The 26894-nt window shown below is 41.6% G+C and overlaps 1 protein-coding gene across 6 annotated transcripts in view; it reads left to right on the top strand.

Annotated features, from left to right (window-relative positions):
- Nucleotides 1-26894, top strand: part of PTPRF (protein tyrosine phosphatase receptor type F) — a 398429-nt gene that overhangs the window by 92029 nt on the left and 279506 nt on the right. For 5 of the 6 annotated variants that reach the window (XM_067301063.1, XM_067301065.1, XM_067301066.1 and 2 more), the window contains exon 2: nucleotides 5640-5720. The exons of the other annotated variant lie outside the window; for it this stretch is intronic. The gene's annotated coding sequence lies outside the window, so the exon portion shown is untranslated. The remainder of the gene's footprint in view (nucleotides 1-5639; nucleotides 5721-26894) is intronic. 6 annotated transcript variants of the gene reach the window in all.

The following is a 26894-nucleotide window of genomic DNA, read 5'->3' on the forward strand; positions in this document are numbered from 1 at the left end:
GCAGCAAGGCTAGGTGCGAGCCCTGGCGAGGGCTGCTTTGGTTTGTGTGTATCGAATTCACAGCAGTAAACTCATCTTCCCTCCTCTTCTCTGCTTGAGAGTGATCAGGATGTGTGTGTTTCAGAGTGCGAGGGATTTTATATCCGGGCTTTGTGGGGAGGCCAGGTCAGTGCTTGGGCATTCATCTGTGTCATTTCTTCAGCCATAAGTGTGCTGCCAACTCGGACATTTCATTAGTGTGCTGCCCAGCTTTCTCAAGTGATGGCTGATGCATAGTTAGTTATGGGTGATGCGCATAGTTAGGAAAAGGAGGGAGCACGTTCTCAGTTACTAATGGGAGGGAGAAATCCAGTGTACCTTGTGTTAGCTGTCTGCCTACACCTGTATCTCTTATTTTCAAACATATGCTTTGAGGAAATGGTATGGAAGTCTAAAGAAAATGGCTTAGGTATATTGCAGCTTTCGTCCTCACAGACTGCAGTTTATTTATACTGCTGTTTTGTTACGCTGTGGGATGTGATGTGCAATTCCTTGTGGCTGAGTTCTGTCTAAAATGAGAGTGATGGCTGGAAGTGCGAGCGATTGCATTGGAAACTTCCCTGCCTCCAATGGGGGAGAGTGTTTGAGCTTGAACTCTCCCCTCATTGAGGTCTTTGAAGTCTGGATCTTGAAAACCGTTCTCCACTCCAAAAACCGAACAGCATAGTTGTCCTCCCTCCCTTCTGAGACAGAGTGGGCTGAGCTCCCTTCAGAGCCATTATTGCTGTTCTTTTTATCCTCTGGAGAGGTCGGTACAGAACGACATACGGAAGTAATTATTCCCTGCCTCTCCTCCCAGTAGCTGAGCGAGCCGTGGAAGTTGTGAGAGTTGAGACATCATTAAATCTCGGAGCAGTGTGGAGCGGCTACGAGCCTCTGAAGTGAGGGATCCTTGTGGCATTCTAATAGGCAGTGGGGGGGGGGCTGAGTAACAGGTGGTATTTAGAGACTAATTAATATTTGTGAATAACAATGTGCCATTGGTAAGAAAACAAATCAATCTGCATGTGAATATTTATGATGATGATTTTCAATGCTGCTTGGATCACACCATCCTCTTCCAGCTGCCGTGTCTCCTCTCGTGTCACAACATTTCACATCGAGGTGAAAACCTTCTCTGCTGTAACCATGCTGCCGGGAGCCAGTCAACTGAGCAGCTTCACAGCGTGTGCGTTTTTAGAAGAATATTCTTGACAGTTTGGTATCAGTGGGCCACTAGGTCCCAAACATTTTAAATATTCTTTGCTGGTAGAGTAAGCCATGCAATTTAGCTTGAGATTTCATCCCATTAAGAGCCGAGCCATGCACAGAGATAATGCTATGTTTGAAGAGAAAGCAGGTGTTAAAGGTTGTTCTCCCTCCTAATGTTGTGTGTGAGTGTTTTACAGTAGATCAAACTTGCCTAATGTAGTCTTCATAATGCTTTCATTTAAAATGCTCCCTGTGGTTTGTATTTGTGGAACTGAAAGAGCAGAATCTACTTTGTAGCTTGGTGGGGCCAGGTGTTCTACTGAGCATATGTTCATGCTGTCGTTTGGGAAAGATAATAGGTTTTTAACCTCTGTCGGTGTTAGATTGGGGTATTTATGGAGCTCTATTAAAGCTTTGCCTAGGCAGCTAACCTTGCAATACCAGTTTTTCACAATTTGCCATATTCTTGTGATAAGTTGCAGATTTTCTTGGCCTCTCGCAGTGCCTCGTGCTGTGTCAAACAGCATGGGATCTTACCAAGAAGCAAGGACTTCCTTGCTGTTCCTCAGTGCCATATGAAATGCTCATGGCTGCTGGTGTTGTTTGTTCAGTAAATATTGTCACATAGATTAAGAAAGAAGCTTTGAAGAGTTTCAAAAAATGTTTTGTCTTCCCTTCTGTACTTGATATGCAGAAGCTGTGAAACTGGCAGAAACTCTGCCTGTAGTGCTCCCCCTTCTGGGTCCAGAGGTTTCCGAGGTCAGCTGTGGGTGTTGAACGCTTGTTCCAGGGTATTGCAGAATTACACTTGGCATGCAGAATGTGGAAGTTCATGAGAGCCTCTCTGCTGCTGTTGCTGGCATTGAGTTTATCTTGTTGGTTTTGTGTGTTTTGGGTTTTTGTTTGTTTTAAAAGGGGGAGGATGTAATTTAATGTACTAAAATGCTATTGGTGTGCTATCTCTTTAGTCACTGTAGATCTCTAGCAACCTTAATTAGTATGATGGAGATTGTAGCGTGCTTCATGGAGGAGTTTATCTCCGGTGAACTGCCATTGCCACTTTTGTCACTGCTGAATACATTTTTCTGTTAATGTCTAATCCTAAATAGCAGAAGTCTAGTGTTTATATGTCCTCTCTGTGTAAGCACAGCGTCTGTTTTTGTAAAGTTGGCTGTGGCATTCAAAACTGAATCAGTCTAAAGTTTTAAATATATGTGCATCAGACCAACATAAGCAAAGTAATTTAGAACTTAAGTGATCACTTCCACCTGAACAGCTCCTGTTGTGCAAAGGATTTTCATGGGTCTTAAACTGCGTATTATACAGTGCTTGGTTTGTATTTTCTAAATTGACCTTAAACATCTTTGCTCTTTGTCTCTATCTTAATATTTTCAGTGCAGAAAAGGTTTTTGATGGTATTTTCCCTTCCTTTTACAGCAGTAGGGCCGCTGTGGTGTAGTGGAGAATAGTTGACTTGAACTGCCCCTACTACATAAATACAGAACCTACTTAAGCTTTTGAAAAAGAGGAGTCTTTAATGGAATAAATGCGTGTGTACCAAGGAAGACTGCAATTACAAGTTTTAGAATTATAGAAAATTCCGTAGGGTTTCCAAAGAATAAATACAAAAGAAATGCATAAAAAGCAATATCATATTTAGCAGCAGAGACTGATACATGTATGAGAGGAAATTAATATAAATTGTTGGCTTACAGAAATTTCAAGCATTTTCATGCATTTAATAAAGGGTTGCCATTTAAGTAGCTTAAGTATCCCTCTCTGTAGATAACATGTCCTGGGATTTAACAAACCACTTATTGTTGGGTGAATTCCACTAGATGCGATTGCCATTCTTGCAACAGAGACTAGCTGATGAAGAAAGTAAAAAGAGCCAGTACTGAAATGGTCATCATGTTAGTAGTGGGGGAAGGAAGAGAACAGGTTTGTACAGTCTTTTTCTATTAATTTAGCCTTTGAGAATCTCTGTCATGGGCTAGGTGTTATATAAAACAGAATCAAAACATTGTTTCTGCCCACAAAACCTTCTAACCCAAGTTGTTTTGACTCAGATGAGGCATTAGCTGGTTTCAGATCATCTGGGGAGCAGTGGGAGCTGGTGAGACACCGCCTGGTGGGGAGGTGGAGGTGTCATGCAGCAGCCCAACCATAGCCAGGTTTTTGGTGAACCTGCCTGAAAAAGAGCATTTAAAGGAAAGCATCAAGGCAGAGGTGTGCAGGTTTGAAAGAGGGAGCCCCGGAGAGACTGGTAAAAAGTTTCAGTGGCATTCTCCCCCCCCCCCTTTTTTTTTTTTTAAATGCTGACCTGAGGGTTGTAGACTGACAATATGGGACAGCTGAAGGTGGGAGTTGGCCACCTGATACTGAGAGAGAGAGATGCTGGTGTGAAGATTGGGGCCCTGTATACAAGGGCAAAAAGTTTGCCACATGCCACATACAAGGGATTTTGCAGGGGCCGAAGAAAGAGGGACAGCATGGTCAAAGTTGGGAAAAAACATGTCGAACTGCATTCTGAATGGGTTTTGACAGGGTAGGACCTCAGGAGTTAGAGCAGGAACACGTTCTGAACGACTGCAGCCAACGTTGCAAATGTATGCCAGAAGTAAATATAGTAGAGTAAGCACTGCTAGAGTCATTGAAGTCAATGCTGCATAACATAAAATTGCATAATATATTTATTTGTGAAGGTTATTAAGGCACAGTTTCAAACTGATCTGAGTCCTTGGAAAGGCGATCGTTTTCTGGTTCCCTAGGCTGAGGTTTCGTGATACGGCTGAGTTTGACCTGATGGCACGCTGCACGCTGGAAGGGGTGAGCTTGCCATTTCCCTTGTACTGCTCTGACGCTTGTCTGACCTGCTCACAGGCTGGTTCAGCTCACTGTACTGGGAGAAATGAACTGCCCTCTCTCCCCAGAAAAGGGAATGGATTTTTGCTGGTTGGGTGAGCTCAGCTTGGGCAGGGATCAGACAGAGTCTCAAAGCTGTGCATGAACAAGAGGGTAGGTGCGGGGTCTATAAGTGCACGTGGGGGTATGTATGCTCCTTTTTGTGACAGCAAGCTGGTAGGTTGTCTGAGCCATATATAAAACTTGGGAGTTGAAGTGAATTGGCATTGCTCCTGTCTCAGCACTGAGTTGGTGCGTGACACAGCAACCATCAAATACCCTGATTTCAGGGCGTTATCACACTCTTTGAAAAGTACTGAAAATGTTTACAAAAAGAGTACTTTGTAAATGATAAAGACTAAGTAATGCATTTCACACATTTGCATAATTTTGAATCATTTATCCTCTTGAGGACTGTAGTCATTCGGCTCGTTTTAGAGAACACTTAACGATGTAATCGAGCTCAAACCGTCTGTTACCTAGCTGAACTGACACCGAACATAAGTCTGTTCTGGGGGAGATTACTCATGTTCTCTGTAACCTGGCAAGTGTCATTGAGCACAATGCTCAAAGGACGACAGAGGTGGGAGGCATGGCCAATGCTATGAAGGGTCAAGATACCTTATGAAAGAAACTTGAGACCTGGAGTGATGGAAATAGGACATATCTTGGTGCTGATAGCATTTGAGCTCATGGGCTTAAGAGGAGCTGGTAAGAGAAATTTTTGCTCTAAGCAGGATGGAGGGGATCACCAATTGGAAATGCTGGAGAGCCGCGTTTTGATTTTTACATAGTCACAAGATGATAGTGAGTCACGAGTGTGACTGTGTGTGGGGGAAAAAGCAAAGTGGGGTAAAGAAAGAAAATAGATAATCCTATGAACAGAGATCCCACCTGAGAGAGAACACAAAGAACTTGGTTTGGGTGGTAAATGAGTACTGAAAGAGAGGTGGTATAATTCATCTTTATAAATACATCAGGGAAATAAACACTAGGGAGAGAAAAGCTATTTAAGCTGCAGGATCAATGTTAGCATGAAAACAAAGGGATAAAAACTCAGTCAGGAATAAATGTTAGGCTGAAAATTAGAAGATTTTTGTCAATCAGAAGAGTTCAGTTCTGACATAGGTATCAGATATGGAAATTGAGGAAAAACATCATCCATGCTTTGGAGGCTGATGGCTTTCTGATCAGGGCTCTTGGCCGCGGTGCTTGTGAGAGAGGGCTGGAGCTAGTGTTTCGAGAAGGAGCCCCCTTTCATTTCCACATTGGTGTGTGGTGGTGGATTATTGTGATGGGGTCATGTCAAAGTGGGAATGGGGAAATTGTCCCTTGCTGTCACAGTTCTAAAAAAAATGTCTGAATGGGAGTATGTGCTTGAACCTGACTGCTTTTTTCCCAGGATGGAAAATTCATGTCAGTAAGTGAAGTTTTAACCTTTACAGCTGTGTCTGTGAATTTCTTTGCTGCTGTGGTCATTTATGACACTTTTTTTTTTTTTTTAGGTGTTTTTATGGCCTCTGTCACAGTAGTGTCTCAGTGTCTCCCAGGCATTTATGGATTTATTCTGAGAACGTTCCTGTGAGGTAGGAAAACATTATTACCTTTATTTTACAGACTGGGAACTGAGGCACGGTGCGATAAAGGTTACAGGAGGAGTTCCTGGCATAGCCAGCAGTCAAAATCTGATTGCCAGCAACTTGTTTATTGTCCTAATCGCAACCCCAGCTACCTGTCTTTGTGTGGGTTTTTTTTTTTGTTTTTTGTTTTTGTCTCCTGTTCCGAGTTTTTGTACAAACAACCTGCAAAGGGCTGGGAGGACCTGTGGAAAATATGACTAGGGTTACTGATGTCCTTTTTTTAACAGTTACTTACGAGTTGAAATGCTTTTCTAAAAATATCAGCAGATCTGTTTATGTTAAATCATTAACTTGTTTAGACTTTCAACAGATAAGCTGTCATAATTCTTTGAGTCAGTAACTCCTTTATCTTACCTGTCTGGGCTTGTGATTGTTGAATTCTTATTCTGCCTAAGCTAATGCCATCTCAATCACCTAAAGCAATGCCAAGAATTTCATCATCCATGCAAAGATCTGATTCATGTCAAGACAGGTGTAAAGTTTCTCAAGCACATTTATGTATAATTACTGTTTAACTTTATTTTTCAAAGGTCTTTCCAAGCCAGCTAAAACGTTCAGCTTTGAGCTCCCAGATTCTCCCAGAAATCGGATTTCAGTGCCTGATTAGTGGTGCTGATCCCTTTCAAAACTATTGCAAAGTTCCCGACACGTGTGCACACTGAGTTATCATTTACATCAACTCTCATGAATAACAGCTTGAAAATTTTTTTTCTCCCCTTCAAGTAAGGAAGTTTTAAGATAGCTCTCCCTTGAGCCTTTCTTTCCCTTCAAGTTGGTATGTAAAGCATGGCTTTTACTGCCTTAAAATTTTTTTTCAAGTTACAGCAACATTACAAATTATGAAGACACCAGCAGACTCTCACAATTAAATATTTTTATTGTCTATTAAAATAAGGAACATTATTAAAATGATAACACTGCAAAGAAGTATTTAATACCAGCTTTGTAATTTTGCAGTCTGTAAAATACACACATAGAATGATATTTATGCTCTTTATTAATGTATATTACATGCCTCTGTGTCCCCAAGAATGAAGCCCTAATGACTCATGAACTGTCGCAAAGTGTACTAAATAAGATTAAAGAGCTGGCCAGTGACCTTAGCAGTCAATTAGGCCATGCATTACTCAGCCCAGTATTTGTGGAGTGCAGAAGGGAAGCTGAAACTCTTTAGCTAAGATGCTGATGTTTGAAGCAAACAAGGTTTCTTTAAAACCAGGAACTGGGCTTGTTGCTTAAGTGGAGATCGAAGCACTTACTGTGGGTATGTCCTTGCGCGTGTGCGTTTGAAAGTACTGCTGGCGTGGTCCTGGGAAGGTGAGAAAAGGCGGATAGCGAAGCTGGAGGAGAGCCAGAGCTGCGAGGCTCCAAGCCTTTTGGGCCGGGCTCTGCGGGCGCAGGTGGCGTTTGGTCAGGCACCTGGCAAGCGATACGGAGACGGTGCTCGGCTGGCGGGACGTGCGGTCCGAAGTGCTGTGCAAAGATGGCGCGAGCGGGAGGGCTGGTTTCAGAAACCTTGCGCTTCACACGCATGATAGCACAGGCCAGAGCCGCCTAGCACGGCATGTTGAACGCTTGTTTCCCTCCGAGGTGCGCCCGGGCCTGGCGCGGCCGCGCTGGGATGCCTGGTGGGATGCGAGCAGGACAGATGGGAGCGTGCGGCCGCCGCTGAGCGGAGCGCCGAGACGGTTCTGCCTGTCCTGCTCGGTGACACCGTCGGTTCAGGGCCGTGCTCCCCGCCGGGTCCCCTCCGCCCCTGCGCGCCTGCCCGCCCGGCCGCGGCCTCCAGGGCGAACCCGGGCGCCCGAGGCCAGCAGAGCCTCCGGGATGAGCACGTCCGCGAGGCTGCCTCTCCGTGGGATGCGGAGACGGACCCAGAAAGCGCTCTGATTGTGGGAGAATCCCTAGCGCCTTTGGGGGTCTCGCTTCTTACCTAATCACCCGCGCAAAGTCGGGCGTTGCCGTGGGAAGCGGGGCAGGCAGGCCGAGCTTGGGGGCGTCCGCCAGCCCGGGAGGGCGCTGAGCGTGAAGAGCAGGCGGGGCCGGAGCAGCGGCTGGGTCACGCTGCGCCTGAGCTGGCGCCTTTGGTCGTGCTGCTGTTCGGCAAAGCGGTGGTCTTCAAAGGCCTCTTGGTTTTCTATCTTTTTTTTTTTTTCATCTTGTGATGTTATGTATGTTTTCAGCTGACCCTGAAAAGTCGTTCTGTCATTCTTAGTGTAAATTCAGGTTTCCGGTAAATAAAATATGATGGACCTGGCCCATACAAAATGTACCTGGAAGTATGGTCTGAGTGGCATGCAATAACATCTTTTAAAGTAAATCTTTTTTTAACTACATAAATTGGGCAGAATCTCACCAGTCTAGGTCATAGTTTAACTGAAGGGTTTTCTTTTAAAAACCATTTTCTCAATAAAGTCTGTCTGTTCTGATTGGGGGGCAGGGGAACCCAGAAGAAAAATCACCCTTTGCTGCCCAAATGAATGGGAGAAGAAAGACAAATGCCTTTTCAATCACATCAGGCTGAATCTAAAGCATCAAGGAATGATTCTACAGGAGAACCCCTGAAGATAAACTGCAACCTGGATTAGCAGAATTCAGATTAAGTTTTCAGGAGTTTGGAGACTGTATTGCATCCTGAAGCATTCTTTTGACATTCATTTAAACTAAAATTGTTGTATAGTCACTCTTTCAGGGATATGTAGAAATATATAAAGTTTTGATTTAAATGTTACAATCCTGAAGTTATTAAACTTGGTAAAGTGGAGACTGCTTGAAAAAATTTTAAAAAACCCCCACTATTTTCCATGTGAAGTAGTTACTGCTAGAAAAATATGTTTGTGATTGAGGTTTTGGGGATATTTTTGTGCAGCATTACCACTGAAAGTTGGACGTTTTGAAATCACAGTTAAAACAGACTTCTGCACATGGTTAGTTTTTTTCATTTTGACTAAAATAGTGACAGTTGTCATCAGATAACACTGTCATCTTATTCTTTGAATCTTTTTATTTTTGAACTTATTTGCATTTTGGAAAATGTTGTGATAACGTGTTCTCATTTAAAGGCTTTTCTGTAATATAGGTTATGTATTTGTGCAACACACTGGCACAAAGCTTATGCAATTCAAAGTGATTTGATTGTGTTGTGCCAAATTGGCTGGAACGTACTAATACTTTAATGCAAAACAATGAGATACCCATTACTTTTCACTCTAATTTACTCAACAGTATTTTCTAGCTGTATGTTAAATGACAGCCTCCAAAGGTAATCAGCTGAACCCACTGACATAGCTCAGCGTTCTTTATGTGTGGCTGTGTATGGTTTTTTGGACTTAAAATATGAGAATTGACACAGAGTCTTTACAAGTCTTTTTATCTCGCAAATGAGTGGAGTGCTTTAATATATTGGTGCCCAAAGGGCATGACTGTTGGTGATTTACCTGGTTTCACATAGGATATGTTGGAGAATGCATGTGGAGAGGGAGGGGTGGGTTTTCCGGCTACAAATTTGGACTAGTAAAATTCATTTCTGCTTTGAAGCTGTATGTTTTAACTGCTCTACATGGATATACATTTTCAAAAGTGTTTTTAGGAAAAACAGTATCAGCAGAAGCTGGAGATATGACAGTATTTAACCATATTTGCAAAACTGAACGTAAGTATTAGCCCTCTGGTCTTTTTCATTTCCTTTTCTATTATATAATCAGCATATTGGTAGGTGGCTTTTGTGTTGTCACTTTACCTGTTTAATTAATTTAGCTATCTGAAGGTTATGCAATAAAGGTAGAATCATCATAACTGGCAATGTTACTTTGTCATCCCACGTAGTCAGCACTTGCTAGCACTCTGGTGCAATGGGTTTGAATAGCTGCCATGCCATGTGTGTGTTTTTTAAACCCGAGACAAGTGCTGAACTCATTAAAAATACATGCTACATAAGTTAATGTGCATAAGAAGTTTTGCTACTGAGATCTCCTTTGAGGATACATTTAACTCTAATTAACTTGGTTTCATTCTATTTGGTATCAGCATAGGCTTGTTTGAAACCATCCAGTATTGGTTAGACTTCTGTTTTGAAGTAGAGCTGAATGGGATCACAAATTAAAAAAAAAAAAAAAAAAAAAGTGTTGTGAATATGCATGGGATTTCTGGTGCCTGTGGACTGCCACTGCAGCTCCCTTAGCTATGCACTGCTGACAGCAGCAAAGAGCTCGTGCACAAGCTGAGACACCGGTGGTGGGTTTTCTGGGTGCCGTTCTCCGTACCACGTGAATGTGCATCGAGTTGCACTCCCAGGCAAAACTGGGGGTTCCTAAAGATGCCTGAAATTACTAGGTTTGTTCTGCTGAAATTGAACAATTGCATGATACCAAACTCCTCTGACTAAAATAGATCCTGATTTTTTTTTTTCCCAGTAGCAAAATAAGGAGCAACAGCATAGGAAATTACCAGTTTTTTAGTTGGTCTGGCTTTTTGTCTCTGTTCATGCTTTCTTTCTATTCATTATTAGTTCAAGGATAATTTTCAGGTAGTCTGCTAATTATGATTAGTTTTTCCGTGGAGGCAAGCAGCATGAAAGGGATTACTGATACTGATACTTGCATTGGGAGCAAATACATGGAGATATGTGTATATATATTTTTATATATATATATATATATATATGGATTGGAAATATGTTGTTTGGTTTTTTTGTGCGTGTGTGTGTGGGGGGGGTTTGGCCTAAGAGTGTTGGAAACCAAGCTGTGTTATTATGTCCAATAAAACAGATTTCAGTGAAAGCAGATTATAGTATTTTGTGAGGGACTGTTTTTACTTTATCACTCTGAAAGAAAATACTTGCAGATCCATATTCAAGAGTAGACTGCTGTATTTTGTATAAATGGAAGAATGTATTCATTTGCTGTATTTTCAACACAGCTAGCAATAGAGAATATGATCTTTTTTTTCTTATTTTTAACTGATACTGGGGTTGCATTCTTACAAAAGATTTTCTAGATAGAAACCTCAGGTAAAACAGATACTGGATTTAAAATTGTAAAAAAAAAAAAAAAAAAAAAAAAAAAAAAACAATTTTGGAGTGTTCATTATTTCCTGAAAATTGGACCTTTTAAAGTATTTCAGGTTGGATACACTAGAAGTTGAGGCATTCAAATCACTAACTGCTTTTGAGAACGACAGCCAGAATCTCCGTTAGCGTTGCATCTTCTGCCTAGGGGATCACAGAGCGGAGACTATGTCTTTGAGGATGGAAGCGGAGCAGTTTAGGAAGTTCCTGTGCTTCAGCTGAGATCTGGTAGCCGAGCACACAACCATGTCTAGATTGTTTCGCTGAAAAACAAAATAGAAATCACAGAAGATGATCTAAGGTTGTCTGTTCTGCTTTGCATAGAAGCAAACTAGCTATGCCTCTGTAATGAGCTACCATCTCTCAGCTAGAAGGATGGTAATTTCCAGTTGATGAAAGGTGAATTACAGCTATAACAGGTGGGTGCATTAAAATTTTAATGTGCTTCAAGATACCTTTCTGTGTTCAGAAAGAAGTGGGACTTGCTGTGCTAGTTTGGACCAGTGGTCAGTCTAATTCAGTACCCTACCTCCGGCAATGATTAGTGCTAGATAACTAAGGGACTGCTACAGGAAATCATGAATTTGATTATCAAATATTTTATCTGCTGGGGAAGCTTTCTATGGTGTTTTCTTTTTTCTTTTTTTTGATTTATCAAACCAAAACAGGCTGGTTTCACCACTGAAGGTGTCCCTTTTAATGTGCGGTTAATTTTTTTTTTTTTAAATCTTTCTTTGCAAAAAATGAGTTATTTACATTTCTTAATGTTTTCCCTTTAGACATCTCAGCTGAAGGTTAGTGTAAGCCATATACAGTCTTTAACTGGGCTGGGTCTGCTTTTTTTTTTCTTTCTTTCTTTCTTTCTTTCTTTTTTTTTTTTTTTTTTTTTTTGAAATGTCCTTTTGTAACTCTAAGAAAACAGTCATGCTAGATGAATAGTCTGGAGTTTTTTGCTAACCTTGTAGCTTAAAGATAAATTACTGAATGGGTTTCATGTAGTTATTGTGTTGCTTGAGTGTGTCTTCACATTAATTAAAATTAATTTAAACAAGGCGATAGGAGTAAAGTGCAGAGTAGGAAAAGAATAGATCAAAAAAAGCAGATAAGATAGGTGTATTCAAATAGTCAGAGCCTGTTGAAATTTGCTCTAGGGTACATCAGCAACTAGCCAAGCAACCTTTGAACCATTTACAATTATCTTTTAGAAATTGTGAAGAGCAAGAGAGGTCCTGGAGGACTGAAAAGGGCAAGCGCAGTACCTGCCTTTGAAAAGGAAGATCCAGGGAATTATGAACTGGTTAGTCTAACTGTGATATGTTGAGAATTGGAACAAAATTATTAATCAGTTTCTAGGAATCTGGAGGTTAATAAGATAAGGAGTACGAGGGAGCAGTAGCTGTGATATATCTTGACTTCAGTAAGACTTTTGACATAACCTCTTGTAGTGTTCCTGTAGAATATGGAAGTGTACATATTTAATTATAAGGTACACAACTGTCTAAAGACCATGTTTGAAGAGTAGCTACCTATAACTTAATGTGAAAATCAGGGGAACTGGGGGGTGGCACATGGAATCGTATGCATACGCCCCTGTTTGTCTTGGGCTGAGCTATATTTGCAGTTCTCTCTACTGATGCGGACAGGGGAATACTTACCAAATTTGCAAGGAAGCCGGAACCGAGAGGGGCTGCAAGCATTTTGAAGCATAGTTCAGAATTAAATGATTATGATAAATTGAAAAAGCATTTTGAAATCTGCAGCATATAACTTAATGAGCTGAAATGAGGAAATACAGAATAGTGAGTACGTAGCTAGGTTGCACAACTGCAAAAGAGCACTTGGGGACATGTAGTGGATCACCACCTGTATACAAGCTAACAGTGTGATGCAGTTGCCAAAAGGTCAAACTCAATCTGGAATACATTGACAGGACTGTAATTACATATGAGGTAATGATTCTGCTCTAGTCAGTGTTGCTCAGGCCCTGGACGTGAAGCTGTGTCCCGTTGCAAGCCCTGCACTTGAGGGGGAATGTGGGTTGACTGAAGACGTCCCCTGGAAGTGGCTGGGATTTGGAAGATGTATGACACATGGAGGCTTTTGGGGGCATTGGGTATGATTAGTCTATGGAAGAGGAGACTGAGTGATCAGCTGCTGTTTGTCTTGCCCGCGGGATGGATGGGAAGTCCTCTTGGTTTACAGCAGGGCTGCTTCAGGAAGGAGCTGGTGGCTCTGCCTGCTCTGAGAGCAGTGAGCGTTGCCTCTGGTAGCTGGGTTGCCGTAAGCTCAGCTCCCACAGAGGTTCCTGAGAGCAGCTCCCAGCAGCGGTGGTTGGTGCACATTTGAGCTTGCCCTGTACAAAGTAGAGGATCTCAAGGCACTGAGGATGGTCACACTAAACAAGCAGAAATTAGCAGAACTGCCAGTGGAGAGAGATGCATGTTGGGTGGAAAAGCTCCCAGAGTGAAGAAACCCAGGGACCTTTATCTCCTCTGCCGCTGTTGCTGCAAGTACAGTGACCGCTTCTCACCTCTGATGTGGGTCCGTGTTGTCTCTCTCTCCATGTGAGTCCTTTATAAAACTGATTTAGAGTCCACTGAAGATCATAAAGGATGAGACATTGATGAGTTAAGAAAGGCATTGAAAACAGGAGTGAATGCAGCGAAGGGCCACCAGGCTGGCCAGGAGACTGGAGCATGAGAAGTGCAAGTAGAGGCTGAGGGAGCTGCTCTTCCTTAGCCAGGAGAAGAGAGGGCCTAAGGGAGGATCTAACTGCACTCTTCCCTCCCTGGCTGGTGATTGCAGAGAAGGAAGTTAGGCTTTTCCTGGAGGAGCACAGAGTAAAGGGAAGAGGCAATGTTCACAAGCTGCAGCAAGGGACGTTCCAGTCAGATACAAGCAGAAAACTTTCACGGCGAGAGTGGAAGAATACTGGAACAAGAGCCCGGAGGTTGTGGGATCACCATCCGTGGAGGTATTCAAAAATCAACTGGACAAGGCTCTGTGCAACCTTATCTGACTTCAGAGTTAGTGCTGCTTTGAGCAGAGGGTTGGGTGGAGACCTGCAGAGGTCTTTTCCTGCCTGTCTTATTCTGTGATTCTATAAACAACTTTTGTTCCCCTTTAGGGGATGAAATTTTTGAATTGTTGAAGTCTCAGGCATAAGTCAATGGTAGTGCTCCTGTAGTTGATGTTAATCAAGGATTCAAAAGGGCAGGTATTTTAGTTATTGAGATTTTTTTTTCCTTTGAGTAGTGTCTGTTAATACCATGGAAGAAGCTTGTTTTCTTGATCAAGCTTCAAGACAAAACACTGTTAATCAAATGTTTAGATTTCTTCAGTGCTTCAGCAGTTTGTTTTGTTAGAAGCACTTAGTTGTTTTTGGACATGAGCGTTTAACTTCATAGCCGTCCAGAAACCTTTGCATTGAGCACGTGGTTGATGAGCAAATGGCGTGATTGAGTGTTCAAAGGAGATTGTAGCCTTGTAATGTAATAAAAATGTACCTAATCAGAGAAGCTTATTTCCCATCATAATAAACAGAAAACATGTGATGAGTGACTTCACCATCAATTTCTTCTTAATGTTTTGCAGAACTAATAACTGTGAGCTTTAATGGGTACAGGGATATATAATCTCTAACATGCAATGGTTAAAGATTAATATACATTGGCTGTGTTTGAAGCTCAAGAATGGATCTTATGTAACAAAACCTTAACTATATTTTTAGCTCTGTGAAATTTTGTAAGGTGGCTTCTAAAAGTAGGGAGCTTTGCCATGTGGAGAGGTAGTTTGTATCATGAACTTTATCAACAATTCAATGCAGTTGTTTTTCTTGAAAGGTTTTTCTGGGTTAGAATGTCGAGAAATTGACACTGAAGTTTCTGTCAAGGTCTGATTTAATCACTTAAAAACATAGCCGGGCTGCTTGACAGATGACCGCATAAAGCATTCTCAAAGACTAATGGTCTGTCTTGTTCGTCTCTCTCCATTTTTTTAATCATGCTGATGTCTTTTGAACGTGTTCCATTAAGCTGACAAGGCCACCTTGCTCAGAGTTGCCGCTGTTGAAGTTATTTCCCACGATAGCCGTGACAGTGTGCAGGGGGCTGACCCCTCCTGCCTGCTGGGACACCGTCTTTTCTGGTGCTTGCACAGTGCCACGGAGACTTTAGACCATCTGTTTAATCTGCGTTAATTGTGTTGTGTGTATATATATACATTTTTTTTTTCCTTCTAGGTTAATGTTCATTAAACTTGTAACTGAAGTTGCAACAGTGTGAAATTTTATGGTGCCCAAGTTTGAAATGATCCAGCTTAACTTTCTGACTTTTCTTTCAAGGTGTTTCTTGTAGTGGTTCTGCTTTGCCAGCCTGCACACAGAGGTGATGAGCAGGGCTTTCTCCTGAGTTTTACTTTATAGTCATTATCTCCAGATGGTGTGTATCTTTTTATGCTATTGTAAAAGCTATATTGTTCACCTGAAGTTCTGTTTCTTATGTAGTATAGCTGGATTTTTTGGAAGCTTCAATTTATCTGTTTATCTCAATAGTACGATTTATTGGCATTGCTGGAATTGGAGAGTCTAACCGATGAGGTATACAAGGAAGAAGGGCTGATAAAACGTATGCTATAGATGTTATGACAAGTACGTCATATTTTTTGCTGGAAAGCAGAGTGACTGATTGGCTGTAGACATTCCTGACACTGTCTGACAGAAAGGGTTATTTTATCTGAAAACAGTGCAGTTACAGATGAGGGAGTTCCTGAAAAACATCACTCACTTTTACTAGTGACATCCATCATTTCCTAATTATGACTGCTTTCAGGTAGAGAAACAAGCTCTTTTCATTGTTCTTTTGCAGCTTTGCTTGTCACTGCAGGAGCAGGGTAGGGTTAAAGTAGGTTCTTTATCCTGTGGCACAGGGACCTGCAGATTAAATTAATGCATGTTGGTGTCTGCGTGTTAGATGTGTGTTAGGCTGTTTTAAGAATGGCAATGGCTAGTGACTGTAGAAAATGAGTAACTTTTGTAGTTTAATCACCTCTTCTGAAGCACAGATGAACTGTTAAATTGTTGCTTGGAAGTCCCAAGTTTTACAGTTTCATTGTCCCTTAAAAAGTTGAATCAAAATGGAGCAAGTCACGAGTGATGTGAAAAGGGCAACCCTTGATACCTGTTTGGATCGAGGAAAGACTTTTCAAATCTCTGTTTTCCACTGTTTTTGACAGCAGGAGCTTTCTTCCTCTGGGCACTTCGTGAGATCTCCCCCATCTCACGGTGGTGGCCCACGGCACCCGCTTCTCTAGTGCTTGGTGGGTGCTGCCACCTCTTGCTCCACCGTAGGAGGGCCCACAGCTGGCTACCTTTGCTGTCTTGAACAGGAGGAGGAGGAAGGGTCCCCTGTCACCTCCTGGGCTGGCAGTAAGCCTTTGCCCACTTCACAGAGGGGCTGCTGGCGTGGTGCGCGGGCAGCGTGTCTGGAGCCGCCATCAGAACAAAAACTGAAGCTGGAGTTTCTGAAACACTGAGTTGGCCGAACTTTTTTCTGCTGAATTTGGCGGTGCCGTACAATTCAGTTTTGAAAAGCCGCATACTTCTGCCGGCGTCCAGAATGACTGGCACGAGCATTGCCTGGAGATGTGGCACTGCTTCCAAACCCTCTGCTGCTTCCTGGCATAAGAGCAGACATTAGCAGCTGTGTCCATTATATAATGGCCTAATTGATCTGAAAGGCTCCGATCTGCTGGAGGCCTTGGGATAGCTGAGTATCTTACATGCTAATTTGCTTGTGCCCACCTTCTGCGTATGGCTCATATTTACTTCTGGGTCCTTAAGAAATTTATTTTCCATTGCAATGCAAAATCATTCTCTTCTTGTAGTCCTACAGCATTAGCAGTTAGGGGATTTACTTGTTCTGAGTGTTACTGTTTTCAGTACAGATAAAGCTGACTGTTGGTTTTGTTTGCTTTTATGCATGTATGTGCCATGTGTTCAACCCATGAGTGCTCTTGTCTGGCCAGATTTCTTTTCATTTACTTTGTGTGACCAGACCCCAGGTACAGAGATGCAAGAGATACCATAGTGATAGCTGGTGTAGGTGCCTGTATGTGTGGCTTGGCTGGGGAAGAATAAATGAGCTTTTTCAAAATTGTTGTTTAATTCAGATGACTTTGCAGATGGAGAAGTGTTTGGCAATTTATAATTGCTGAAATGTTCTGTGCTGCCTTTTGCCTTTGAAGAGCGGGTGCCTTGCAGCCCTTCCCTGGTTGCTAGTAGTAGCAGTAATTAAACACACCTGGTAATGACAACAGGGCTGATGCACCTTCTGCCACTGAGGACACTGACATCTGAGATGGAGAGAGCCCATTACGGTTTCTTGCTAGCCCTTGATTTAAATGCAGCCTCAAGGTTAAAACTACAGTCCACAGATGATGTGGGAGTAGGTAAATCTGTTCCCCAAGTACCTTCCTGGCTTCCTCCTGGGGAGTGGAAGGAGGACAGCCACTGTCCTGTCTCCCTGAGTTGGTGTTTTGTTGTTTCATTTTTATGCTTAATTTTATATTGCTAACAGCAGGGCTCCTTTTTACAAGGAGACCCAAAGGTGTAGCCTGCTACTTCTGCAAAAGAAATGGAAGTAACTTATAACAAAAGAGGAGGCTGTTAAAAGTGATGCTGCAGTCCCCCCTTGCCAAAGCTTCAGTGGCCAAATACCCAAGTGCTAGTTCTGGATGGACATCATCCATGGATTTCACTTGCAGTCATGGAGCCTCAGAGTTCTGAAAATTACTCAATATTTTCAATGTACAGAGTGTAAAAACACCTGGAATATTGTTGTAGTTCTAGAGAAAGAAATTAATTACACTAATGGCCAAGTTTTGTCTTTCCCAGAAAGTGTTATTCAGAGCCTAACTTGCTGGGAAAAAAAAACCAAAAACTGAAATACCCCTAACCAAATCTTTGAGGTCTGAAAGACTGAAGTGGATCATTATCTATCAACTCTCCAAAGACTAATTTGTGGGGAAGGTGGTGCCAGAGCAAAGTCTTTTGCAGGGAAAGTGTGGGAGAGGCCATCTGTCAATATTGTTCTTGCTGCTTTTCTAATGCTTTTACAAATTGATAGTCTGGGAGTTGTCTCTGCTGCAGGTAAAGCCTGTTTCAAGCCCTTGTGTGCTGATATTTTATTGAAGTGCGACACGAACGCTCCAGGGAAAATGGCATTGTGTGATAAAGCACTCTGATACATGCATATAGCTTAAATGTCATCTTAGGAGAAAAAGATAAAGCAGATGTTAATTGTAAAACTGTACTTCACTTACATTTTTTCTTATGCTGAATTAGATGAAATTCTTTAATATCTGAACACATACAACTGCTGTGTTTATAAACCATAAAAATATTTTTTGAAATAGTTCTGTGATTATGTAAATACATTGTTTTAATAGAAGGGAGAATAAATTTAGTAGTTTCCTGATTAGAAAGAAATTTTTTTCTAAGACTAAGAGTCTGAAGTAACAGTCAATATTATCATTTGTTTTGAAGAAGAGAATTACAGGTCCACATTTTCTTTAACCATTAGATAAGCAGTTTGACTAGAAGAGCAGTTTTAATCAGTTTTAATGATGTTTTCCCAATACGTAAGGGGCCAGGAGATGCGTAAGTCTAAAGGTCTACTGGTAATTGCCGAAGTTATGGGAGCTGTTTACGGAACGTGCAGTGCCTGGATCGCTGCCTTTGCTGCGAGTGTATACACGACCTCTGCTCTTGGTTTAAAGTGTAATTAAGGAATATGTGCTTCTGTGTATCTGAAAACAAGAAAACCATCCCATTTGCAGACTGTGAGGTACTTAGTGATGGCAGATACAAATGAAGTGCTTCAGTGAGTGCTGGTGTTAAATGATACACCTTCTCCTAAGAAAAAATTGTATCTACTATTATATTATTAGCTGACATTCTGGTGCCTCTTTCTCCAATGCAATTCTAATCATGTCAAGTCAAACCTTTTATTGTTACTCCTGCTAGCGAGGTAATGGCTTGTTATCCTATCTAGGGAGGTAAAATCCCATTTGTCACCTTTTCCAGATGATAAAGGAAAAACTAAGAAATCCTGACCTGTCAGGCATTTTGCCTACAGGGCATACCAAGTTTTATGCAACCCCAATATCGAGATATTAGCTAGGCATTGCTTTTTGTCTTTCTCTGCTAGTGAGGCCGTGTGCCTTCAACATCTATCCCGCTGTAGAAACCTCAGAGGGAAAAATGGTAGGCAAGTCTTTTCTGAAGTCCTTCAAGACCTACTTTTTTAGTTTTTAGTGTTGTTCCTTACCATCTAATATTTCTGGGGTTATCTGGGTTAACACTGGTCGCTCTGCAATGGTGATCATCTTCCTTTTAGTCTGTTGGTTTGAAAAGTTATAACTTAAGTTTTTCACTGCTCCAGAGTTTAATATTCTCAGTCTGGAAAACCAGCTTTTCTGTGTGGGGCAGAGGCAGACCTAGTTGAGGCAGGATTTCTTTCAGACAGATCAAGCATCCGTTTGTCACTATTGAATTAATGTCAATAGTTCTAATAATTTATGTGTATATCTCTGTGTGTGTGTGTGTATATATATATTTAGCAGCTGTAGTATTTGAACCATGACTTGCCAAGAGAATACTGTAACACCTTTTAAATAGAGAAGGCAAGCATGGGAAATTTCTGAATTGAACCTTTGTTACCCGGAACATGGAAACCTGATAAAGAGCCGTCTTAGAGTAGCGACGGAAAAAGACATTGCTAAATAGGGGAGAAAGATCTGAAAACAAATACTGTCTCTCAGCGCTCTTGCAGCAGAGTATCAGGCTAGCTGGAAAGAAACCATAGCTCTTTGTAAGAAGTTAAGCAACAAAATTATGAGGAGTGGGTATTTTTTCCTGTCCGTGTGAACGCTGTTAGCTGACTCCACTAGAAAAGGCCTCTGGTATGTAAACTTCTTTTTTTCCTTTGAGGAAGGAATTTGAGATCTGCTTTCAGGGCTGCACATTAACCATGCTGCAAACTTTCCAAGGCTTGGTAATAAATATAAAATTGACAACTTCAAGAGAATTGATTAAAGAGAAGAGATTTTTATATAAAAACTTTTTTCACTATATAGGTTTTTTGACCTGCTTGGAAGAATGAAAATCCAGCCAGGGATCTTTGTCATTTCTCTTGTTACTGCCTGAGATTAATGCCCAGACAGTTTTAAAAGGCCATTAGTACAAGGAACAAAAGTTAAAAGAAAACAAAGTCTCGTTTTCGGTTGCTTTCCCACTTATTCATTGTGGATGCAGCGCATGAACGCCTTGTAGCGCGCTGTACGGCGGCGGCGCGGGAGCAAGGCCACAATGGGGACATTGTGATCACCTTCCTCTCCCCGCTCCTCTGGGCAGCGAGGTTGAAATCCTGCTTTTGGCATCCAAGCTGTTGCTTTGGTGACCAGTTATGACTTCAGAAGTATACATTGTGGTCTTGCTGAAGAGCTGAAAGGGTGTAAGGAAAAAGACAAATGTGTTCAAACACAACCCCGTTTTGTAACCCTTAAAGGTGATTAAGAATAGAGTTGTTTACATATTATATTTAACGGGGTATATCATCGTAGTGTTAGGAATTCAAATGTCAATGTTATAAATCCAGAAAATATAATTAAAGGTGATTTAACACTCAGAATGCTGTGCCCTTTACGTATACATTATAATTGCCTTTAATTAATACAGAGTCTTACAGTTTCACTAAGCAGCCCTGGGTTTTTTTTGCAGTTATTTTATTTTAGAAATGGCTGTGTGTTAATCCCTCAGAATAATTTTTTTCCCCTCAAAAACCTAAAACAGAATCTGTAATTCTGGGTTAACTGGATGCACCTTGTGCTCCTTGGTCATATAAACCCCTCCTGAAAGTCTTCCTGTGAATCTAATAAGTTTGTACAATGCATTTTTTGGTATGAAAAGGGAGCTTTATGTCAATGGCATGCCAGTGGTGAAAGAAAGAGAAAAACGTTGAATTCTGTAATAAACGCTTTGATATAGCAGCTCTTTCACAGGTAGAGCAAGAAAAATTGCCAAGTTGGAGTATGCAAACAGGAGAAAAATGTGCAGTTTCCTGGGAAAGAATCACATGTGATGCTCCACCAAATGTTTCGCTTTTTTTCCTTTGAAGGCTTTCAGCAATGATGTTTGCAGGCTTCTTTCATTGCTTCCCGTTGGATTTAATCTCTTTACCCCTCTTTGTCTTCACCACCTCAGGTTCATAAGGTCCTGGGGTCAGCGCTCTCTCCGTGCTCAGACACCCCTGCCCAGGCCTTTCACACGGAGCAAATGGCAACTGTAGTGATTTAAGGGCTCCATGTCTCGCCTTTAACGTGGAGATACAACGGGTTACTAATGCTCTTCTCGAGCTGGCAAGCGCGTCCATTCGCCATGCTGGGCAGAGCACTCTGTGTGTCCTCCCCAAAGATCGGTGTTTATACTCCCTTGATAAAAGAAAAAGCACTCCAAGCATGTGTTCAAAGCAAGAGCTTGCATGGATCTGGCAGGCGGTACAATATCACTAATAGCACCAGATACTTAAGTAGCCTATTTTCATAATCCCACAGGTAGTTGTTAAGAGCATTTTCTCTTACTGGGACCCTGGGAGAATATGTATCCCTCTGTTGAACTTCTTGTCAGCTATCACTATATTTATGACCTTAATGGAGTTTCTGGTAGTCAGACTAAGATATAGTAGGTCCTATGTATATCTATATTTCAATACTTTTATTTCACACCTAGTAGCACCTCATATTGGAGTAGGTGAAATATGTGGGTCACATCTGTACTGGTAACACAGACCTCTCCCATGCCCTCATAAACGTGCATTCCTTACTGGTTGATCTGCACTAAATTTAGACTAGCTTTTTAGTTGCATTTTGCTGAGTTAAATGAGAAAAATTCTCTTGGGCTAGATGGCATATGCTACTGAACTAGTACCTTGGGCAGAATTAGTAAATCAGCTATTTCAATGCATTCTTCCAAAATCCGGAGTGTGGGAGAGAATAGATTGACAGACCAATAATTTCTCACTGGGGTTTATGGAAATTATAAAGTCAATGGCATAGGGTAGGAAAGCTGTATAGTGCAGTTTGTTTTCTTTTCCTTATGTACTTTTTAGACATACTGTGACAATTTTGAATTGGGCATAATTTTTTTAAGAGGAGATACTTTCATGCCACTCTGAGCTTTGGAGCAAAAGTCATGTAGGATGCTGAAGAAACAGTTTGTGTAAAGAGGGTTTTAGAAGTTGATAATAAAGGTCCAGCTCATTTGTGATACAGGAATAACAAATATGTGGCAAGTAAAGATTAAGATCTCGTTATTTCAAAACAGAAGAAGTTGTCTGAGATGCATTTTCTTATTTTGATCAATAAGCCAATCTGTAGAAACTTTAAAGTTTTGGTCAGGAACGACTAAGTCTTCAGAATTAAAATACATTTGTTGCTGAAACCTGAGCCCCTGATCCCTGTATCACTAAAGAACAAGAAAGAAAATAGTCCATATTATTTATTTTATCACGTATCCTTCTTGTTTCACAGTTAAATTATGTGTGTTTTTTGTATGCTGACCTGTAATTTGTAGGCTCTCTGGGGGAAAAAATCCTAATTAACAGTAGCTTTAACCATATGTTACAAAAGCCATCTATAAAGAAGTCTTTTGGTAAATTAGTACAGCCTTGTTGCCTTGAACACCTGGGGGCTTCCCAGTTGTCCAGGAAGTATCATCTTGGGGCTGTATGCCGAGCACGTGCCACCACTGCTGTCCTCATCCCTCCCAGTTGTGCTGAGTGATTCTCTAATTCAGACTGAATGCTTCACTTCGAAACTTTTGCTGAAATAAATCGGAAAGTGTTTGAAGAAGGTAATTTGCTCTCCCTGGGCTGTTGTCTATTGTGTGCCTTCCCCAATTGTTATGGGATTACAGGTCCTGCCTTGTCTCCTCACTGCGATCAGCTGTGATTCCCACATCAAATGACCAGGCAGAGACCACAGGGTCTCTGCTCTGCCTCAGAAAGGAGACAAATCCGCAAAGGTATCTTTTCAAAGAGGGGCTGTTCTCATTAATAGATCTTTGTCAGATGTAGTTGTGCTGCTTGAAGGAACTTAGCCTGGGTGAGTTGTAAATTCTGAAATCTTCAGTCTCCTTATTCAGTAAATCTGTCATAAAAGGTGAGGAAACGTGGCAATTACTTTAATTCAAAACATGGTTAGAAATTCTTGAGTGCTGCACTAAAATATAATACTTAGGAGAAGCTTCTCTTTCTGAAGAGGTAGCAAAGGATTGTGCCTTCCGCAAAGCTTGGAAACGCGGGAGGAGCCGTGTCTGACTGTGGGAGCACGCTGGTGCTTTCTCTGGAGGTTGTTTACTTTGGAGAAGGTAGGCTGTAGCAATTTTTTTCTGATGTTATTGAAATATAACCATAGTCCCTGGGTGGAGGATTATTTTGCAAAAGAAAATCGATCTAAATACTCCATTAAAATCTTTTGTCAAGGTTAGTAAATACTTCACAGTACCCAGTAACTGGTTCGCAGTGTGTAGTTTGAACACTTCTTCCAGAGGCAGTCTGGGCTTGACCAGTCTCTGCCCATCTCTGCTGGCTTGTTCCAAACCTGCTTTGTCACTAGCAGCTGCGCAATAAATCAGAGCAGGAGACTGCTTCAGGTTAAGAATTGTATTCCTTTCTTGTTCTTTTTTCTTCCCCCCATATGTTTACTTTTAACTCAGATCAGCTCCCTGATCCAATACGTTTTACAACACTGTATTGACATGTCTGAGGGAGGTGATGCAGCGACTGGACTCAGACATAGTGACTGCTTAGGCCATCGCTGTTGCTGAAGGACGAGCTTTTCAAATTACAGCCTCTGTTTCAAAAGATGAATGCATTATGTTACATTAAAGAATACTGTGAAAACTCAAACTTTGTACCCTGGCTAGTACTGATTTCTGTTGATGAGCAAGATTCCTGTTCTTTTAAAAGAACCTGCTATGGTTTTAAAAGGGTTGAAGTCAAAGGAAATTAGAAGCTGTCTTCTATCATAAAGGATGTGATTACACTATCAAAGGTGTGAATATAGTACTGACCTATTTTCTTTAGGAGTTTGGGAATTATGAAAGCAGGAATTGAAAAATGGTTTCTCATTCAAGTGAATTTCTTTTTCTGCTTTGTAGATCGTGGGCACGTGGTTTTCGGTTGTGTTCTCGACTGCTTGCCAGCAGTGTTATCACTTATAAAGCTTTATGGACAAAACTCTTGCTAAGATTTTTCTTCAACATGTTCAGTGTCTAAATGGGGATAACCTCAAACAAGATGGATAAAGTGGCTCTGCAGTGAAGACTTATGACTGATAAAAATTTCAACTTGAAGAGGTCTTACAGATACTTTATCCAGAAAATGCATTCACTGATGTCTGTGTTTGGATCTTATCAGTATTGTCCTAGAAGACAATTGGTCATTGCAGAAGCAAAGATTTGGTATTTTAAGACAGGCTGTGAGGAAACTGTTCTTGTCTACGAAATCTTTTGGAAGACACCAACTTAAGTTCTAGAGGACTAAAAAAATGCTGGGGGGATAGTTAGATTTTTAAGCCTTTTAGTTTGAGGAATACTTTTAATTTCATTATCGAAATCTTAGTGATGAATAATGCTGAAATCACATAGTTGTCCGTATTTAGTGAAAGCTGGCTGATCATTCCCTACTTTTGAAAAGGAAGTGCAGGGCATACTTTTTTAATTTCAAGTACAGACATATGCTGAATCTCAGATGGCTAGACTCTTACACATGAAAAGCACTTGAATATAGAAATAGTAAGCATTTTATTCTGAAGACTTCCCAACAAAAATAACCTATTCTCATAGCTACATTTTTATTAAAAATTTTAAGAAAGCAAAACTACTCTATCTTCATAAAGTCCACAGCCCCTGCTGTGCTTGATGGTCTTGATGGTGAGATTTATCATTAAAAGGTGATTTTTAAGTTACTTAGATCAGATCCTGCTTTACTATGTAATATTACTTTACCTTTTATGTACCATCTCCCATCTGAAGATCCTTTAGTGCATTGCAAAGTAGTTGAGGTTGGCCCCATATTCTGATGTATTGTCCGCATTTGTCAGCATTGACTCGCTTACAGACAGGGAAGCCCAGGAACGTGGAAGGGAGACGCTGTGTTCAGTACTGTTGAGAGTTACAGGCTTAGCTGAAAGGAACAAGGGGGGAAAAAAAATCCTGTCTTCTCTGAGGTTGGAAGGTTGTGATGGTGCCTGATACAAAGCCCACGAGTCTCTCTCATGCGGGGGGAGCCTGTGGAATAAGGGTATCACCAGTAGTCCCCATCTGTTTTCTTCTTCACGGTATCACTCCATCCCCCTGAAAAGGAGGTTGGGCAATAGTGCTTGCAAGTCATTAGTAAAATTGTCATTGATTTTCCTATTCCTTAGATGCAGAGTAAGACTATCAGTCGGATGCTTTCGGCCTGCTTTATAAGCCCATGTAGTATCAACAGGATCACAGCAGTCAAAAGCGATGGGAATCGTTTGCAAGTGTTTCGTGCAGCGCTGGCGTTACTGAGTGTTGTGCAGGCGAGCGTAAGGGGGCCGTCGCAGTCGCTCCCTGCCCTGAGACACGGGATCTGTCACGCCATCAGCACTTGGACGGGGTGCAGCGGCAGGCCGGGTATCCCCGTGCCCTCGGAGAGGGGCAGCGGCAGGCTGTTCTTCGGCTTCTCCACGTGTGGTACCTAGCTAATAAACTGTAATGTCTGAGCAGTGCTGGTGGTGGTCATGTTTTAGTATGATAAGTGTGCAACTTTTTTCTTAAACAAAAGAGGCTGCAGCATTTCTGTCTGAGACATGTAGGAGGATGGGGAAGAATCAACATTTGCCAAACAGCAAGTGATTAAAAACTGGTGGAATAAGGGATGCTTTCTGTCAAGCTTCTAAAAAGGCAATAAACAAAAAATGAAAAAACAAAAACCCAAAGAAATGGGGGAGGGGGGAGAAATGATGCTGCAATATCCTTTTACATCTGAAGTCGGTTAACCCAGATCCAGAAGCGTGCTCTGAAAGGCCGCGTTATTGTCTCTGAATAATGTGTCCCTGGGTATTCTGACTATTAGATTGCTCACGTGTGTGTGTGCATATGAGAAGAATATACCAAAAGCACTTAATCGTTGAGGCATGTGGGTTGTGCGCTAGCTTGGCAGTATGAGTTTTGGTAAACCAACAGGTGGGCGCTGTACTGGCATTCAAAAGTTTTTCTTCTCTCCCTGAATTAAGTTAACTTCGGTGTGGGGCCTAGACAGTATAAAGGTGTATAATGTGTTACGTAAACCTTCTTTGCTTATAGCTTAGTTGGTCTCGGTTCATTTTTTGGTGCATGTCAGAATATGTTTATTCCTGTAAGACTATGTGACATCATCCACTTTGCAGAGAGTTGTAAGACAGCAGAATAATACATGAGGCTGGTTCCAGCTGTCTGAGGGGTGAGCGTTTGCTGAGCAAGAGCAGAAAAAACAACTTTCAAGGTGGTGGTTTTTTGTGTTTCACTGGAGGAGCTGTTGAAAGTCTAAATTACAGTTTTCCTGATGGCTATTTGAGCAAAAGCGTAACTGAAAAGCGTGTGTGTGCATGCGCATGTGTGTTCCAGTGGAGTGTTAGTGAGAAAGCAACTGTCAGAACTCAGAGGGCTATTTAATTCCTCTTTCTTTTTTTTTTTTCCTCCCATTAGCTGATGAAGCTAAACGAGTGGGAGGTCTGTAAAGTCAGATCAGTGCTGATATGGGAAAGCACAGTTCCTGTTGCGAGGATTTAAAAATACTCTTTAATGTAGCAGAGAAAGGCAGAGCAAGAAGGTGTGACTACATGCTGAAGCCAGAAATACTCAAGCAAAGGAAAGCTTGCATCTCTTAGGGCACGGCGAGAGGAACAGCAAAGAGAGATAGTGCAGCCCCTCCGTTTCTTGGTGCCTGTCTCTGGCACCAGTCCGGACTCCTCCAGGACTAAATTTAGGA

The sequence above is a fragment of the Apteryx mantelli genome, chromosome 8, assembly GCF_036417845.1.
Source record: "Apteryx mantelli isolate bAptMan1 chromosome 8, bAptMan1.hap1, whole genome shotgun sequence".
Lineage (NCBI taxonomy): Eukaryota > Metazoa > Chordata > Aves > Apterygiformes > Apterygidae > Apteryx > Apteryx mantelli.